This window comes from Schistocerca piceifrons, chromosome 7 (genome assembly GCF_021461385.2).
Source record: "Schistocerca piceifrons isolate TAMUIC-IGC-003096 chromosome 7, iqSchPice1.1, whole genome shotgun sequence".
Classification (NCBI taxonomy): domain Eukaryota; kingdom Metazoa; phylum Arthropoda; class Insecta; order Orthoptera; family Acrididae; genus Schistocerca; species Schistocerca piceifrons.
The window spans coordinates 409,791,071-409,804,008 of NC_060144.1; the positions used below are offsets into that span (position 1 = coordinate 409,791,071).

The 12,938-nt window shown below is 40.1% G+C and overlaps 1 protein-coding gene across 1 annotated transcript in view; it reads left to right on the forward strand.

Moving 5' to 3' along the window:
- Positions 1-12,938, forward strand: part of LOC124805352 (putative helicase MOV-10) — a 447,080-nt gene that overhangs the window by 397,451 nt on the left and 36,691 nt on the right. The window lies entirely within an intron of this gene.

Consider the following 12,938-nt stretch of genomic DNA (forward strand, 5'->3'; position numbering starts at 1 on the left):
GAAGTGGGTGAAGGATGGCGAAACCATAAGGAGGCAGTGAGGTGTTGAACATGGAGGTCAGACGCTTGCCCACCCTGTAAAGTAGGATAGCAATATGTGGCAGATCTGACAACAGAGTACTGTGCTGCTGCAGGCACTAGTGTTGCAGACCACACTGTTGAGTGTGGGGCTCTGCAGCAGATCTCATGTTGAACCAGTGAGATGATCAATTACGATTGCAGTAGGCATAAGATCATCAAGATGTGCAGATGCAAGTCCTGTAGGTGAACCTCTGCTTGAATCGTGCACCGCACAACAGACGTAACCCTTGGGGGCAGTATTATCCTGTAGGTGACATGCATTGGGGCTTACATGTGGCCTATAATAAAAATTAAAGGCACCATGACAGCTGTAGTCTGTTGGTGTTATTGTCTTCAGTCTGAAGACTCATTTGATGCAGATTTCCATGCTAGTCTGTTAAGTGCAGCCCTTCTCATCTCTTAATAACTGCTGCAGTCTACATCCATCTGAACCTGACTACTGTGTCAATTCCTCCATTCCTTGGTCTCTTTTTACAGTTTTTACCCCACACACTTCATACCATTACCAAATTGACTATTCCTTGATACCTCTGGATGCATCCTATCAACAGATCCCTTTATCCATCAAATTGTGTAACAAATTCATTTTTTTCGATGATTGGATTTAGTACCTCCTCATACTTAATAGATCTACCCACCTAATATTTCAGCAACCTCCTTTAGCACCATGTTTCAGAAGCTTCTATTCTCCTCATGTCTGAAATGCTTGACATTCATGTTTAACATCTGTACAAGGTTACACTCCAGGCGGATACCTTCAGAAAAGACATACTAACACTTAAGTTGATATTAGATGTTAACAAATTCATCTTCTTTTTAGAAAAGTTTTTTCTTGCTATTGCCAGTCTGCATTTTGTATCCTCTCTACTTCAGCCTTTATCAGGTATTTTATTGCCTAAATTGCTAAACTAATTTACTAATTTTAGTGTATACTATTCTATCTAATTCTCTCTACATCATCTGATTTACTCCAGCTGCGTTCCATTACCTTTCTTTTACTTTTGTTGACGGTCATCTCAAAACCTCTTTTCAAGACACAGTCCATTGTGTTCAACTGCTCTTCCAAGTCCTTAGCCATCTATGACAGTATTGCAGTGTCATCAGCAAATCACAAAGCTTTTATTTCTTCTCTCAGAACTTTAATTCCCATTCTAAATTTCTCCTTGGTTGCTCAGTGTAAAGATTGTGGATAGGCTACAAACCTTTTTCACTCCCTTCTCAACTATGGCTTCCCTTTCAAGTCATTAAACTCTTAGAACTGTAGTCTGGTTCCTCTACAACTTGTAAATAACATTTTGCTTCCTGTGTTTTATCCCTGCTACCTTCAGAACCAAACTGATCTTCTCTGAGGTCAGCTTCTACCAGTTTTTCATTCTGCTGTAAATATTTCAAGTCAGTATTTTGCAAATATGACTTATTAAATTTATATTTCAGTAATATTCACATCTGTCAGCACCTAGCTTGAAGTTATTACATTATTCTTGAATTCTGATGGCATTTTTCCTGTCTTATGTATCTTGCATACAAAACTGAATAGTTTTGTCCTGGCTCACTCTCCCAAGGATCTTTATAAATCTAAGGGAATGTTGTCTACTGCAGTGGATTTCTTACCACTTCCCAGGGAAGTGCATTGCAATGTAACATTCAATCGATAATTACTGCCTGAGGAGACCAACCAATAGCAATGTCTCTGGTGCAACATTCCTTGAACCTGAATTTGAGGAAGTATGGCATTGCCAAACAAGAAATAAACATTTTGGGGCACCTAGTTAACAGAAATGGATTTAAATTTGGTCCATAAAAAGTAAGAGCCCTAACAAATTTTTCAGACCTTTGGTATATTAGTTATGGAATTCTGTGCTGTCTCTACAGACACTAAATAAAGGATTTCAGATGAGAGGCATGGCCACTATAAGAATTACGTCAGGGAGATGCCAAATTTTCTTGGGATGATGATCAAAAATGAGGTTTGTGTGTCCTTAAGAAGGCAGTGTTTTCACCAGACATTTGTTAACAACAATGCCAAAACAGAGACTTCCACACTGATGCTAGTGACTGTGGAATCAGTGCAAATCCAGGAAGGCACTAAAAGAGTAATTGCTTATGGTTACAGAGAACCCTCTGACTCTGAGAAGACTCTCTCTGTGGATGAGAAAGAAAACCTTGCAAAATTAGGAAGTTCCAGCAATATTTATGTGGCAGACCATTGATAGTTGCATCTGACCATCATTCTTTATGCTGCCTGACAACCTAAAGAATACATTTGGATGATCCCAGGATGGGCATTGAAGCTTCAGGTATATTCTGTCACAGTAGTACTCAAAAAAGCACTAACTCATGGATGGTGACTGCCTCTTTTTGAATCCTCTGTAGGAACAGCACATACCAGTTACTGCAGCACGGACAAACATTGCAGCTTAACAAACAGAAGATCCAGCTTTAATGAAGACTGTGGAAGACTTAGAGAAGAAAGAATTCAGCTTAGCAGATAGTACACTAGGCGAAAGTTACTTTCAATCTAATGGAACACAAGTGATTGCTCATCATCTCAGCTCATTTAGATCTGGCCATTCTGAAGTATTTTTCATGGCACTCCAACACTAGGTCATTTGGCATCTGCAGAGAATGCTGTTAGAATCAGAAGTAGGTGTCGTTGGTCTGGTCTCTGCCGATGTGTTAGACAATATGTAAGCCACTGTAGGGAAACCTAGTGATGAAAGTACATGTCTGAATTACCTCCATGACATCTGGTACCAACATCTCCTGCATTAGCTCCATTACACTGGACTAGAATTAACGTTTTGGTCAGTTTTCTCAAGTCAACAGATGGGAATGAGTGGGTAGTGGTTTGTTATGTGCACTGACTATCTCACCTGCTATGCTGTCACCAAAGTAGTACTGACTGATAAAGACCAGAAATCACCAGGTTTCTAGTAGAAGATGATTTTGAAACTTGGATCACTACATGTAAGGATCTCCCATAAAGGGGAAGTATTTCATTCAAGACTCATGTCAGAAGTAATTTCAAAGTGCATCTTAATACACTGGATGATAGCTGTCTACCACTCAGAGACAAATTAATCATGGAACATGTTAACAAGATATTGTTAGATTTCCTATCGTAAAATTTGCATACCGCTAATCAAATGAAGTCTCTACAAGTTTCACACTATTTTCCCTTGTCTCTGATGGAGGGGCTGAAATAAAAATGGAGACTTTGATTTGATTTCAGCCTCATGATGTTAAGTTGATTACATCAAACAGCTTATGACCAGAACTGAAGAAGCAAGACAGCTGGCAGATATACTGGCCGTGACACATATGATATGGATGACGAATGTTGTAACAGTTATACTATACTACTAACATTATTCATTGTTTTATTATTTCATTATTGCTTCATTATCTAATAAGTAAACATGTGCCCTGCTTATCCAATGCAAAATTGATTCTACTGACAAACAGTCCACAGTAACAGTTCCTTATGCTAAGGCAAACTTAACTCTCATTACTGATCAGATAAAAATTATCACTTAGGAAAAGTATTATTTCACTGTATTCCATCAAATTTCTTGAGATTCTAGCCTCAAGGGTGATTTACATACAAATCTTGCTTATTCTTTCCACACTCATTACTCCAGGCAACTGCATTTAAAGCTTTATTCCCTTTAATGTTAGAAGAGGCTGTACCATGACACACTTCTATAGGTAGATAGTTATCTCCATATACTGATTGCACTGAACACAAACACTTCTATTATATCACAATTAATATTAAGACCTAGTATTCGAGATGGCTTTTCCTACATATTGCTTCTGCTGATGCACCAAATTATACTAATTTTACACATGAGCTGATTCCTTTAAATGTTAATTATAGTTTTCAGATAATCTGCATCTTCTCCTCCACATATGCTGACACCTTTCATCTTCTATTTTCCTGACCTCTTTGTTTGGCACAAATTCTTTAACCATGACACCAGCTTACTTTCATCACATTTCACAAAACTAGAATAAACACAGTATCTCATAGGTTTTTACCAAATACTACAGCTGTTTTTTTTTTTTTTTGTTTTTTTTTTAATTATTGCCTTCTCTTCCATCCTCTTATGATTCCATTACTTATCACTCTCACGACATAATCTATACAGATAACACTGGAGAAACCTTTTCTAAATTATTCCTGTAATAAAGTATCCTGCTGTACAAAATCATACAATAGTCGAAGATGTAATGTTTCTGATCCACTTACAAACTACAGATAGGGTAGAAGAAGAGTTTGACTGCCTCAGGAAACACAAAAAATGAGACAGACGTCTAGGGTAAGCATTATCACCACATAATTGAATCCAACACAGAATGTTGAACACCCTACTTGCTTCTGTTGCTTGAATTTTTCCTACCATTTTTGTGGCCATTCTGGCTATCCACTGCATCTTCATGCCCCACACTCCAAACACAGCCCTGTTCAAAAAAGGATCACTCAATGGCTCACCCCAACTGACCAGACAGGTGGACTTCATTTTCCAGTTTACCACTGATATACAAGGTCGTACAGTGAGGACTACATGCTTTCAAACTTCAACACAATGGGAAAGACAAAATGGTTTCTATGGAACAATTGATGCTGGCACACTTGGAGATAGAAGTGACAAAGGACATTATGCCAGTATGTCCTACTGCACAACCAACTGCCCCAGACCAGTGCAGTGCTGGTGATCACACCTGGGTTGACTGTCATCAGCATGAACCCCCTTCCTTCCCCCATCGCACCCACCCTCTGGAAGAGGCACCAAAGACTACAAGAGCTGGACAAACCCTAAAACACCAGTTCTCTAACACACACAGGGCTCCAAATTTTAAATAAAGAGGAGGAGGCTGATGTAGTGACACAGATCGATAAACAAACAACAGCCCAAAGACAGTGTGTAATAACTTTTACAGAAATACTTTGGCTTTATACTCTTGGCACTATTCTGTGTGCTTGTAATGTTATACCTCATAGTTGTTTGAAATAAAGGTATAAAATGATCAGTCAGTATATGCCACTGCATGTACCATACTTCAGAAAGCATCCCTCCAGATCTACAAAAATGTAAAGAAAAACTGGCAGACGAGGAAGAGCTTGTGTTAAATTGCATTCCTTATCAGCATGCTGTTGGTTTGCTCCTATAGTTGGCTCAAGTCACAAGGCTGTAAATTGCATGTACTGTGGGGTATGTAAGTAGATTTAACTCTAATTATAAAAAAAAACATGTGGGAAATAAACGAATTATGATATTCATCAAAGACACCATAAATATAGTACTAACTTTCTGAAAAAGTAGAAGAACCAAAACTGAAGTCTTCTGCAAAGCTGATTATACTTCAAATCTGGATTGAGGATATGCTGCATTTTTAAGTTAGCTGAGGTAGCAGTTTCCTGGAATTCAAAACTGCAACAAAGAGGTGATCTATCAATGACAGAAGACAGATACATGTCCCTGTCAACTGTAACATGATAAGTAATATGCCTTCAAGGAGTGGTCTGCGAACTGTCATACAGTGAAAAACATGTAAGTGTGTTCTGTGATAACAGAGGTGACCTTGCACAGTGTCACAATCGCGTGCATCATGCTTGAATGGAACACATTGACATGAGGCGCCACTATAATTGTGAGCTAATTAATCCAGTTGAGTTCAGCCTCAGGTTGATCAGCACTGACAAGTAGCAAGCTGATTTTTTGATGAAGATAAAGGTGAAACACCTGTGGAGCTGCCAAAAGATATCTCTTGTAATTATCATGGAAAAAAAGGTTTTGATAGTCTGTGTTTCTGAAAATATGGTGTGTGTGAATGTAATTCATTATTAAGTCATCTTTATATTTTCTTAACCAGCTGACTTGAGTGAATGACAAGTTAGAGGATATGTTGGAGAGACTGTTTTGGGGAAACTGGTTCTGAGCAGAAGGGATGGAGTGAGAAGTGTGTTGTAGCAAGTGCTCTGCTTTCATAAGTTATGCTATTGATCATCCTCGTAAACTGGATACCTGACAGTTTGTCTATGTCCATTCATGATAAATGCAAATTTGGTGATGGTTTTCTCTTTAAAAGCTTTGAAGTGGGCACATGCCAACTGAAATGAAGCATGATTAGTTTCACATGTGGCCCTTCCTTTGATGTTGTAGATTTTTCCAGTGATGGTCCAGCAGTAATATTTGGTAATGGGTGAGAGCTTGAATCCAGTTGTGGAGTAGGGATGGTTGCAGGGATAGGAACTTTAGGGTATGTATGGTTGCCTGAAAATGTCAAAGTCTTTGAAAAAAACATTGTTAAGCTCAAGAAGGGTACAGAACAAAGCTGTGGATTGTTTGATAATGATAGAAGAGAGGGATAATATCATTTAAATGTTCAACTTGCAATTGTTACTTCCCAGGCATAGCAATTTTTGAAGCATTCAAGGCGTGAGTGTGTATCCACAATGGAGTGAGAAGGAGAGAGCCAGAAAGCTTTAAGAAAGGAGATGCTGGGAGAAATTATTGTATAAGTATTGATACCTTCTCTTAAAGATTCAAAAGAGAAAGGTAACCTTTGGAGATAGACAAGCTAGAACACAATGGTTCTGGTGTGGTACACAGCTGAGCACAGTAGCCAAACATTTATTGGTTTACTTAATTTACCCAAGCATACACAGGCATACAAAAAAATTCATACTTCCTTTTTCTTAAAAAAAATAATAATCCTGAAAACACTAAAATCATGCAAATTTTTTAGAATGTAAAATATTTCAAAATATTTAAAGGTAATTACTGAAATTCTGAGTTACCCAAAATTTCCCTTCTCTTTAACATTGGAACCAACACCCCTAAAAAGTTACAATGATCCAAGGAATTTAGAATAATCACTGAAGTTCTAGATTGCCCAATTTTCCTTTTACTTTAAACATTAACAACAATAACTTTAAAAATTTAAAATCATGCAAGGTATTCTTTCTAAATCAAATAAGCTTAAGTTCAGAAATTTTTTCACATTAACATAACTGGCCATAGCGATACTGACAAATGATTGAGTTAGCACCTGTTCAGCCACTCCGGTTATGAGAATACCAACATTATGGTAGTTACTGAAGAACCAGTAACCAACTTTAATTAAAATGCGCTGAAACATAACATGTGCTAATGCAGCCACACACAAATCACTCTTCATCAGTGTCAGATACATCAGTACATGGCTCACTTAACTACAGTCCCATGCTAAGGACAAACTCTGTAAATGACAAATTATCACTATCAGCCTTAACCAACATTCACCCTGCCTCTTGAACATTAGGTAATTTGGAACAATTGATGGGATTGATTGACAGCTTTGTAATCACAGAAATTAATTAACTCCCTTACTTGCAAATTTCGGCCAGTGGAACCTTAGAACATATATCCACAATCACAAAGTTCCCTGAAGCTACCATCACTTCTCTAGAATATCAGGCACACAAGTCAACATGATTTACCCACCTTGGAAAGTCTACATCAGAAAGGCATCTGATTAGCCACACATACAAGCAAATTTGCAGAACATTGCCATGGTACAATTTCGTGACACACGGTCAATGATAAACACAGCTCAATCTTTGGTGCAACATCCAATATGATGTGTCCCAGAAGAAATAGGAAAAATTCTCTGGAGACTTGCTAACCATAAACAGTTCAGTTTACAGACTGAACCTGTATGTGACCAGAGTCAATCATAGATGGACAAATTACAGTTCCAGCCAAGGAAAATAACCCATTTTAAATTCCAGACTGAATGCCAACACCCATGGAAATCAGTAGAAGTGTGAGGCACTAATCCTGATGTAATGTGTACCCCACCATCCAACTAAAAAGCAATCTCTGGGCCACTGATCCATCACTCAAACGATGCCGTGGCACTTCCGGTGCTTGCAGACCACAATTAGCAAGTGTCCAGCTTCCACTACACAGCTTACTCTGCCCTCTGTCTTCCAGTCCACCAGTCATCACAGGCTCACCCGCCACATGCTTAAAACTGCTATCCATGCCTGGCATCTCTGACAACCGAACAATTTTTCTTTGCGTAAAGGCACACTGATGCCAGAAATCGATACGGTTCCTTGTATGCATCGCAGAAATATGAACTGAAAGTCATACGACCATAACAGTATTGAGGCGTTTGGTGTTAGAGGAGATACATTTATCAAAGTTACTAAGGCTGCAGGTGTTTGATGTGAATGTGGTGGCAGTTACAAAAGTGGAGATGTTAACTAACTGACACAAATTTACTAAAAGTTGCTTTATATAGGGAGGACCAGCATAAACGTGAATGGACATAGATAAACTGCCTGCCCTTGGATGTCCAACACATTGTTCAAGAGCATGCTTTACAACTTAACTCTATTTGCAGATGAAAAAAATGATGAAAATGGTTGCTAACCCTTATGACAGTGTCCTTCCTTCAAGTAAAGAGACATTTTTCTGGAATGGGGGCTGTGTCAACAAGAGAGGGTTAGAAAAACAGATAGGGTTGATGACAACTAAAGAGGGAGCAATGGCCTGGGAATAACTGTATTGGGGAGGGGGGGGGGGGGGGGGGGACAAGTTGGCATGGGCTGAGAAGCAGCCATTACAGTCAAGAAACTTTTGCTGAGCATCATGCTCTGCTGCTGAGCCATCGTTTGGAAGTGGCAAATGATTCAGGCTAGTTGAGGCATAAGGATGGGTACCACAAAATCAGTGCACTATCCCTGTCCATCTTATGCAACACTGATCTTCAACCCCTTCACACATGGGTTGTATCCTTGTGAAAAATATGTGTGTAAGACTTATTTTATGCACCCTCAAAACATATCCTATTCTAGTCCTGTCTAGTCCACCTGTGAAAATAGCAGTGTCATATACCAGCTGCACAGTAAATATAGTCTTTCATATGGATGTGAACACCAAACCAGCTGTCCACCTGAATGAATGATCACTGCCAAACTGTGGCCAAGAGCAAAATCTACTACTGAATGGCAGAACATGCCCCTGAACACATGTATTGCACCAGTAGCTGCTAAAAAACTCCATGCCATTTGGATCTTCTCCCTCCAACCCTCTCCCCCTTACACACACACACACACACACACACACACACACACACACACACACACACACACTCACTTCGCTTCTGCAATACTAGCTTCTGTTAATTATGTGTGTGAGAGTAGTTCTCCTTGGTCCTGCACCCTTCTAGCCCAATCTCTGCGAGTCTCCACTGTACCCTCTTTCTATCCCACTCTAATTTTATTTATCTGCATCACCACTGTTCTCTTGTTGTCTCCCTCTCCCTCTGTTGTACCTCAGTCATCAAATCAGTTCCTCCTCTTTTCCTTGTGTGCTGCACCCAGCCTATCCTGCCTGGACCAGGGTGGGTTCACTTGTGCCATATTCTTATTTTGTTTCCTTTTGCACCCTGGCTGTCATCCCCACCCATTTACCTTCTCCTCTCCTTTAAACTGACCTCCTCCCTGTTCCTCCCTTCCATTCTATGTGATAAAACCTCTCACCCAGTGAGACTGCAACACTGGTGACCTGGTGGGACAATGCAGCCACGTGAGTAGATGGGTTGATGCTGTTGATATGGGGAGGGGGAAGTGTATGTTTTCATGTTAGCTCTGAAGAAGGAGATCATGAGCTTAGTGATGGATTTCATTCCATTTGCCAAGCTTAGCTCTTGGAACTGTCCCTAAAGTTCTCATATGAAGCTGCAACCTATCTTTCCATCAGTCCCTTCGTACATTCTTAATGGATCATTACTTTGTCCTTATTTAACTTTTCCTTAATCTATACATTGCGTTCACTGACCAACACTCCCTATGCTCGTTGTAACTTCCTGGCAGATTAAAACTGTGTGCCAGACCGAGACTCGAACTCGGGACCTTTGCTTTTCGCGGGCAAGTGCTCTACCAGCTGAGCTACCCAAGCACGACACATGCCCCGTCCTCACAGCTTTACTTCTGCCAGTACTTCGCCTCCTACCTTCCAAACTTTTACAGAAGCTCTCCTGCGAAACTTGCAGAACTAGCACTCCTGAAAGAAAGGATATTGTGGAGACATGGCTTAGCCACAGCCTTGGGGATGTTTCCAGAATGAGATTTTGACTCTGCAGTGGAGTGTGGGCTAATATGAAACTTCCTGGCAGATTAAAACTATGTGCTGGACCGAGACTCGAACTTGGGGCCTTTGCCTTTCGCGGGCAACTGCTCTACCAACTGAGCTACCCAAGCACAACTCACACCCCGTCCTCACAGCTTTACTTCTGCCAGTACCTCGCCTCCTACCTTCCAAACTTTTACAGAAGCTCTCCTGCGAAACTTGCAGAACTAGCACTCCTGAAAGAAAGGATATTGCGGAGACATGGCTTAGCCACAGTCTTGGGGATGTTTCCAGAATGAGATTTTCACTCTACAGTGGAGTGTGCACTGATATGAAACTTCCTGGCAGATTAAAACTGTGTGCCGGGCCGAGACTCAAACTCGGGATCTTTGCCTTTTGCGGGCAAGTGCTCTACCAACTGAGCTACCCAAGCACGACTCACGCCCCGTCCTCACAGCTTCTGAAAAAGTTTGGAAGGTAGGAGGTGAGGTACTGGCAGAAGTAAAGCTGTGAGGACGGGGTGTGAGTTGTGCTTGGGTAGCTCAGTTGGTAGAGCACTTGCCCATGAAATGCAAAGGACCTGAGTTCGAGTCTCAGTCCAGCACACAGTTTTAATCTGCCAGGAAGTTTCATATCAGTGCACACTCCGCTGCAGAGTGAAAATCTCATTATGGAAACATCCCCAAGGCTGTGGCTATGCCATGTCTCCGCAATATACTTTCTTTCAGGAGTGCTAGCTCTGCAAGGTTCGCAGGAGAGCTTCTGTAAAAGTTTGGAAGCTAGGAGACGAGGTCCCGAGTTCGAGTCTCGGTCCCGCACACAGTTTTAATCTGCCAGGAAGTTTCGTATCAGCGCACACTCTGCTGCAGAGTGAAAACCTCATTCTGGACTCCCTATGCTCCTCTACGTACTCTCAGAATCTTTGTCTTTGAAGCCAGAGATAAATATTAAATTGAATGAAATAATGTTCTCAGACTACCATCCCTATGCCTCAGTTATTACCTCTGCAACTATTCTAATGCACCCACCTATTACCTCATACTGCCATCAAACACCACAGGCAAAACACATGCCACTGAAGGCAGCAACAAATATGAATCTGCTCATGCCATCTACTAAATGGCTTTTGTCATTTTATGGATTTCTACATACAGATCAATGCCAAACTGACAGAATGAATGAATGAGGGGATGTTCATATCTGGTTATTGAGCTTATTCAATAGCAAGAGATCTTACGAGATAACTTGGGGGTAAACTGCCACAGCCCATCCATAGAATATACTGACTCTATTGCAGTCGTAATTGGTAAATGCATATTACAGAGCTCTATGCATACAACCCATAAGTACATGGTAGGCAAAGTTTAAAAACCTCCACGGCTAAATTCATGACTGTTTGTCCTGCAGAGGACAGCTGCAAAGCTGGTCTTTGTAAAAGTGGTCAGTTTGTAGCTGTGGATGATGAATATTATTCCATTAATAAATCTGAAATGAAATTTTATAATTCATGTGATGTAATAGCATTATGTTCCTCAGTCACACAATACAACTTGTAGAAAACTTTTGACAGTGTTAATCATATTAAAACCACATAAATTAAAAACTTTAACTGTAGTACAAACTTTTTATACAATGCTTTGGAGATATGACATGAACAAACATTTCCGCAAACAGTCTAACTTCATTTTCATGAATATTAATAAGGGTCTATCATATGTCTGCAGCAGCAATTGACTGTTGATGGATGCTAGTGATTCATTACAAACAAGTTTGCAAATGATAATAAACATCTTTGATTGTTGTCTTTGATCATATGTTCACTGTGTTTTCTGAAACAGTATATCTAGTTTGTGTTAGTTCGAATATCATTGACATTAGTTTGTAGTAGGTTTTTGGAACATATTGTGTCTTCCATATACCTCAAAGAACAACAAAATTAGCTATCATCACATAGAACATGTTGTAGGGAAGGCAAACCAAAGGCTATGTTGTATTGGCAAAGCATGTAGAAGACTCAACAAATCTGTTGAAGAGCTTACCTATACTAGGCTTGTGTATCCTCTCTTAGAGTAGTGCTGCATAGTATAGTATTCTTACTGGGTAGACTGACAGAGGATATCAAAAAAGTTCAGAAGTGGGGAGCTCGTCTTGTGTTACCATAAAATAGTGAAGAGTGTGTCATGACTGGTGAGTTGTGGTGGCAGTCATTACAACAAAGGCATTGCTCATAGTGGTGAGATCTTTTCATGAAATTTCAGTCACCAACTATTCCGCAGAATGTCAAAATATTTTGTTTGTTGATTCCTACCTACTTATGTGGAAACAAACATCATAATAAGAGAAATCAGAGACTGCACAGAGAGATTATTGTGTACATTTTTCCCACGTGCTTTTTGAGAGTGGAATGGGTCTGAAAGTACTTCTATGAACTCTGTGCCAAACACTCAAGTGTAAATTACACAGTAATCATGTAGATGTAAATTCATTAGTTTGGTGTTTGGACCCCATAGCTCCACTACCCTCCTCCCTCGCACCTTTTGTGCTGCATACTAACTTCCAAGTGACTGTTCACATAGTATCCAGCTTCCCCACCCTCTTAATTGTAAAACCTGCTGTCCGGAATTGATTTAACTGCATGTGTTGTGCCAGGTGTTGAGAGAGAAAGCACACTGACAGAAACAAGGAAGGAGAGAAGTTGTGATGTCCGGTGGCAGGAATCCAAAATCATCTG